Raw genomic sequence first — 6,836 nt, forward strand, 5'->3', positions numbered from 1 at the left:
GTGCAGGGGTCACATGACCAAGCCACACGCCCGTGTGCCAGGCTGTGTGATCAATTCTGAGCATCTATTTTTACATTTTAAGTATGTAGGGACACAAGGCCAGATCTGTAACACCTCAAATCCGGCCTGGACGTTATATCCGAATCTGGCGATGTCACATGGTAGTGTGGTTGAAAACCGTAGCTTGTGTTGGAAAATCGTAACTTACCTTAAAACATTTTCCATTCAGAACTCTTCATTATCTTTTATTAATTTTGAAAGTCGTGGTTTTGATTCAGTCGTTGGTTTTCAAAACTTTATACATTGCGGAAGCTTTTTAAAACAGTTTGTGTCATTGTAGGTATTTTGCTAAAACACAGTATTTTACCTACCACTAGTAGACATAAAATATAAAGCAGTATAAAATCCAAAATTTAAAGCAAAAATCCATAGAGGCCATTATTATAGTAAAATAACCCAAATAAAACTTTAAAAATCTAATTAAGTATGAAAATAGTGTAAAAAAGGGGTCGTGTGTCCACCGCTAAGTCCTCCGCCGCTTCGATCCGTTTAAGTCTGGGGATTACCTATACAGATAAAATAGAAGGGTGAGTTTATGAAAACTCAGTGTGTAATTGATAAACCATAATTTATACATATTTTTACCCCATGCTTAACGCAATTTGTGGATGATTTTCCATTAGAATTGGTGAATTCGATGCTCCCAATGCTTTAATTTCATATTTTATACTTAGGAGAGCATATGAGAGCGAAAGGAATGAGAAACGGGCCAAACAATAGAGAAAATGGGCCAAAGTACGAATTCAACATGGCCTGGACCTCCTCACACGGGCAGACCACACGACCGTGTCAATTTGGCAGATTCGAAGCACGACTCACACGGGCGTGTCACACGGGCGTGTCCCTGTCGAGCCCAAGTTGAGTCCAATTCGGAAAAGGCCAATTTTTTAGGGCTTCTAGGCATTCTAAAGCCCATAAATACACCCTAGAGGAGGAAAGTAAGGGGACACAGAGGGAGGAAGGAAGGAATTACTTAAAGGAAGCCGGTTGATTCATCTCAGAAGCCGGATTCATCATCAAGACTAAAGATCTCCCTTCAATTTCCCTCAAGGAATTACTTAAGATACATAGAAAACGAGCAAGAGGACGATACTCAACCCCCAACCAAAGAGATGGCTGAAAACCAAGACAATCAGCTACCTCCTGTAATTGTGGTTAATCAAAATCCTGCTCCACGCACTATGTATGATTATGCTAAACCTTCTTTAACAGGAACTGAATCGAGCATAGTTAGACCTGCTGTAGCTGCAAATACTTTTGAACTAAAACCTAACACTATTCAAATGATACAGCAATTTTTTCAGTTTGATGGTTTGCAAGATGAGGATCCCAACGCTCACTTAGCAAACTTTTTGGAACTATGCGATACATTTAAAATTAATAGTGGTTTTGATGATGCCATTCGTCTTCGGTTATTCCCTTTAAAGTATTTTCTGCCTGCTAAAATGGCCAAATTATGTAATAATATCTCTTCGTTTGTGCAGATGGACTTAGAAACACTCTACGATGTATGGGAGAGATACAAGGACCTTTTGAGAAGGTGCCCTCACCATGGGTTACCGCTTTGGTTTCAGGTTCAAACATTCCATAATAGCCTGAATCCTTCGACTCGACAAATGGTTGACGCAACTACTGGCGAAACCATCAATAATAAAACACCTGAAGATGCTTATAAGTTTGTAGAGGAGATGTCACTGAATAACTATCAGTGGCAAGTCATCAGGACTAAGCCAACTAAAACAGCAGGCGTTTATAACGTCGATTCGGTTACTATACTGTCAAACCAGGTAGAACTTCTAAATAAAAAGATTGATGGTTTTCTTAGTTCTTCACAGGTTCACCCAGTAATGCAGTGCAAAGCAAGTGGAGGTAGAACAAGCCATTCGGAATACCAACCTTATGGCCACAACATGGATAACGAGCAGCTAAATTACGTGGGTAATAATCCTTGATCTCAAAACAATCCATATAGTAACACTTACAATGCAGGTTGGAGGAACTACTTAAATTTCTCGTGATGCGGTCAAGGAAATCAAAGACCACAACATCCTCCGGGTTTTCAACAGCCACCCTATCAACAGGAAAAGAAACTGAACCTTGAAGAGATGCTCACAAAGTTTATCTCGGTGTCAGAAACTCATTTTCAGAACACTGAAACAGCACTTAAAAATCAACAAGCGTCAATCCAAGGGCTCGAAACTCAGATAGGCTAGCTTTCTAAACTAATCTTCGAACGACCACAAGGTAGCTTACCAAGTAATACTGAACCCAACCCAAGGGAACAGCTCAACGTGATTAATGTTCAAGATGAAGAAGGATTCGTTGAGCCTGAGCTAGAACTGAGGCAAGAAACTGTGGTAAGTAAAGGTCAAGGTGAGGTAGATCATAATAAAAAAAAAATTGTGAATATCGAATATAAATCTCGTGTGTCATACCCCAACGCGACAAGGAAAGACCGCTCAGATGAATAATTTGGTAAATTCCTTAAACTCTTAAAAAAATTACATATTAACTTACCGTTTATTGAAGTTCTATCGCAGATGCCAAACGCAATGAAATTTTTAAAGGAGCTTTTAGCAAATAAGCAGAAGTTGGACGAGGCATCGCATGTTGAGCTAAATGCAGTTTGCTCAGCTGTTCTCCAAAATAAACTACCGAACAAACTAAAAGATCCAGAGAGTTTTATGATTCCTTGCTTAATTGGTAGTTTAGATGTTAATAATGCATTAGCTGATTTGGGGGCTAGTATTAACGTCATGCCCTACAAAATGTTCAAACAATTAGGTCTCGAGAAACCCAAATAGACTAGGATAAGCATTCAATTAGCAGACAAAACAATAAGATTTCCTAGGGGTATTATTGAAGATGTGCTAGTTAAAATTGATAAATTTATATTTCCCGTTGACTTCATTATTTTAGACATAGAGGAAGATAGCAACACTCCTTTGATTTTAGGAAGGTCCTTTTTAAAAACTGCTAAAACGACTATTGATGTTGGCACAGGTGAACTCACACTCCGTATGGGAGAGGAAACAATCACCCTTCAAGCTCGCAATTCTGGCAACACATCAGAAATTGAAGGTGATCGTTTAACCTATTCTACTAAAACTGGCAATATGGTACAACCTACTTTGTAGGAAATGAGTCTGAAGGAAGCACATGAGTCATTCTCAAGCAGTAGCAGAGGACCTGTTCATGGAGATCGAAGGCTAAAAATCGAGGAGCTAGATGAATGGCGGATGCATAAACCAAGAACACACGATAAACCAGAACTACGCCAGAACAAGCTCAACGCCTTCCCACATCAACTTAAGGTTGGAGATAAAGTCTTATTAGATACCATAGATCCTCACATTGTCACTACCACACTGAATGAAGAACTTCCTCTTACTGTACTTACCATTTTCCCATTCGGTATAGTCGAGGTAAGTCATCTCAAGTTCGGAACTTTTAAGGTAAACAACACCCGTCTAAAACCTTATTTTGATGAGAATGATAGCAGGAATGAGGAGTATAAACTCCTCGAACCCCTATGACCACTCAATGGAGAGGTAAGTCGAGCTTAAACTATAAATAAGCACTTCTCGGGAGGCAACCCGAGCACCAACTATATTAACTTCTTTAAATTTTAGTGTTTAACACCTAACTTACTAACGGAGCTCTTAAATACAGGTTTACCACATATCCACGGCAAAGCACACGAACGTGCTGAGGGCTGTGTAAAAATAGAGCAAAGATGTCCCCAACAGGGCTACAATAAATCGCCACGGCCGTGCGCCATGGCCATGGGCTAACCTGCCAAAATAACACGGGCGTGCGACACACCCGTGCCTTGAAACCGTGGCCGAACCTGTCAAATTAACACAGGCGTTCGACATGCCCTTGTCTAGCACCCGTGGTCGAACCTGTTAAATTAACACATGCATGGGCCTACATACACAGGCGTGGGAGAAGTGAACAACGCCAGACACGGTCGTGCGACACGACCATGTGAACTAACACGCCCAAGGTACACGGGCATGGGGAAATTGTCAGATGCGCCCAAATTCAAAATTCGCGAATCACACGGGCTGAAATTGGGGAACACGAGCGTGTTCCCTGGCCATGTGCCTCAAAATCTATAAATAGGCTGCACTATTCATTGTCTTCTTCACCCAAAAAACCCTAATCCTAGCCACTGCAAGTCCACACCCCCCTTGCCACGCCCGTGCGCCGCTCCCAACTTCATTCTCGACACCCAATCTCTTTCTTTTAGCGTTTGTTTACTCCTTTCTCTTTTATTTCACTAATTTATAATGCTATTTATCATAGTAATCTATATTTTTCATGTTATTTTCATCTTTCTATCACACAAATTTCATTTATAGAACAAGTTATCATCTTTTTCATGTTCAAATTCTTACTCATTACATGATTTCTCTACTCCATTTAATTAGTTAGAAGTGAATATTCATGGTTACGATAGTTGAAATAATCATGAGTTGAAATAATCATGCCTTTTGTGTTGACATTTCTATTCATTCATATAGTATGTTGCATTCTATTCTTTGTCATTTTTACTTATATCACCATGCTAATGCCACAAAAATAGGTCATTGAACTTATTGTTTTAGTTAAACTTAGTAGTTGTGGCTGAACATATTTATGTATTTTTCTTTTCAAATTTAGTCGCATTTTTTTCCTTGTCTACTCATCGAGACAAATTGATGTTTCCACTTGCAGGTATACAATATCGTCTTCACATGGTAAAAAGGCCGTTGTCCCTACTTCAAAGAAAAGGAAGGGAACGTCATCTTCCTCGGGTCCTACCGCGGAAGTTCGTCACCCTTTCCTGAGGTTCCCCATCGGGCCCCAAGAAGAACTCTTCCAAATACTCTGGGCTCGACCTTTAATTGCGGGCCGCTGCATTGACTGGGCTGCAATAGAACAAGCTTGGTTGGCTGATGCGATTCGGGCCCTCCTAACCACCAACCCTTGAGAGATTATCTTTGGGATCATCGAGCTGATGTATCTCGAGCTTACGATGGAATTATGCTCCACATTTCATCTTCAGACCGTGATGAAAAACTACGATGATCCCGGCACGGTGCAATTTCTCCTGGGTGGATTAATCCGCCAGCTCAGCATCCTAAAATCTGGTACTACACTGGGTTTATATACGAAGGAATTCAAGGAGGAGAATGACTTACATGCTCTCAACCGCCACTCCATCGTTCTCCTTCACGGTGCTGGGACGCACTAGTACCAGGTGGGACCACCTACAATCCTAGCCGCTCCAAGTCATCGGCTCTCCCTCCATCTCTGAGGTGCCTACATGCCATTTTGTCTCACAAGATTATAGGAAGGCGAGAGAGCACTGGCGTTGTCAATACTCACGACGCCTACTTTTTATGGTATATGTCGCACGGGCACATCATCAACCTTGCCTATTTCATCACCCTTGCGATTCAACACCAGACGGAGCTGCATAGAAAGAGGGTCATCTCCATTGGCCCCTATGTTACTCGATTGGCTCGACACTTTGGGCTCCTCAATACTGCAGCCCAAGAATCATCATTAACCCTCATTGGCCAGATGTCTCCACAAGGCATCTCGAGCATGCTTAGCATGAGGATGATCGAAAAGCGCCGAGGAACCTACCCTCCTTAATATAGTCTTACCCAATATACCGAAGAGGAGGCCTATGAGGACATTCCTGATGATGTCCCTCCACAGCACGAGGACCCACCAACTCAGCCACCACCACCCTCTCGTCCAGTTCATGCGGTGACTTCATATGCTGACATCTCTGAGCGCCTCACTCGATTCGAGCAGCAGTGTTTTCAATGATTTGACAACATTAATGCTACTCTACAGCAGATTTGTCAGCACCTCCACATCTCATCGCCAGTCCCACCTCGTGAGCCATCCAGTGATAAAGATGTTTAAAAACATTTATTTATTGTTTTATGTTTTTAATTTTTATTAAAACAACTTTTTATTTTCTATTAGACTTTAGAATTTTATTTTTTTTAATCATCAATTTCGGTTATTTCTTTATGAATAATTATTCTTCCTAATATCCCTTAAAAAGTTCCTTATTTTATCACAGTTATATAGAGCTCTTAAGCTCATCATCGCATAGGAACTCAAAACTCCACCGGGAACGATTCTCCACGACTACCATGTCCTGATCGACCACGACCATAGCTACCACTAGATATAATATTCTTTTGGTGCAGGACTTATGGACTAATGAACCTTTACCACCGCCAGAGTATCCTCCTCCACTCTCGTACTGATTACTCTCTAAAACTCCAGTTCGAGGAATTCATCATACAGGAAGTCTCACTTCTCCCCCTATCTTATGATTACAAATTTATCTTTTTATATATATCTTTGTACATTGAGGGCAATGTACATCTTAAGTGTGGGGGGGAGTATTTATTTCATTATCAGAAAAATCCCTGAATGATTGCCTTGTTCTCTTAAAAAGATCTCATATCGTATTTAGGATAAATTTTGATTGATTTATGATTTTGATTGATATATCTTGAATTAAAACATAGGCATTTATGCATTGATTGTTTAAACCTTAAGACATTAGAGAATCAAGCATGATAAGTTGATTTTTAAGAACTTAAAATTTTAGGTTGTTTCCCCAAAGTTTAGGTATTACTTTGAGTTGGAATTCACAAGTTTTAAACATCAAAAAGCCATAATTTTTGTGAGATTTTTGAGCCTTTTGAGCATCTATTAATTCTTTCATGCTCACTTTTATTATTGCTTTGAGTGCG

At 40.3% G+C, this 6,836-nt stretch overlaps 1 non-coding gene across 1 annotated transcript; it reads right to left on the reverse strand.

Annotated features, from left to right (window-relative positions):
* Positions 1-1,511: 1,511 nt before the first annotated feature.
* On the reverse strand, positions 1,512-1,618 carry LOC128292061 (small nucleolar RNA R71). Its single transcript, XR_008282046.1, has one exon. It is a non-coding gene; the product is annotated as a small nucleolar RNA R71 (small nucleolar RNA).
* Between the last annotated feature and the right edge of the window lie 5,218 nt (positions 1,619-6,836).

The sequence above is a fragment of the Gossypium arboreum genome, chromosome 4, assembly GCF_025698485.1.
Source record: "Gossypium arboreum isolate Shixiya-1 chromosome 4, ASM2569848v2, whole genome shotgun sequence".
Lineage (NCBI taxonomy): Eukaryota > Viridiplantae > Streptophyta > Magnoliopsida > Malvales > Malvaceae > Gossypium > Gossypium arboreum.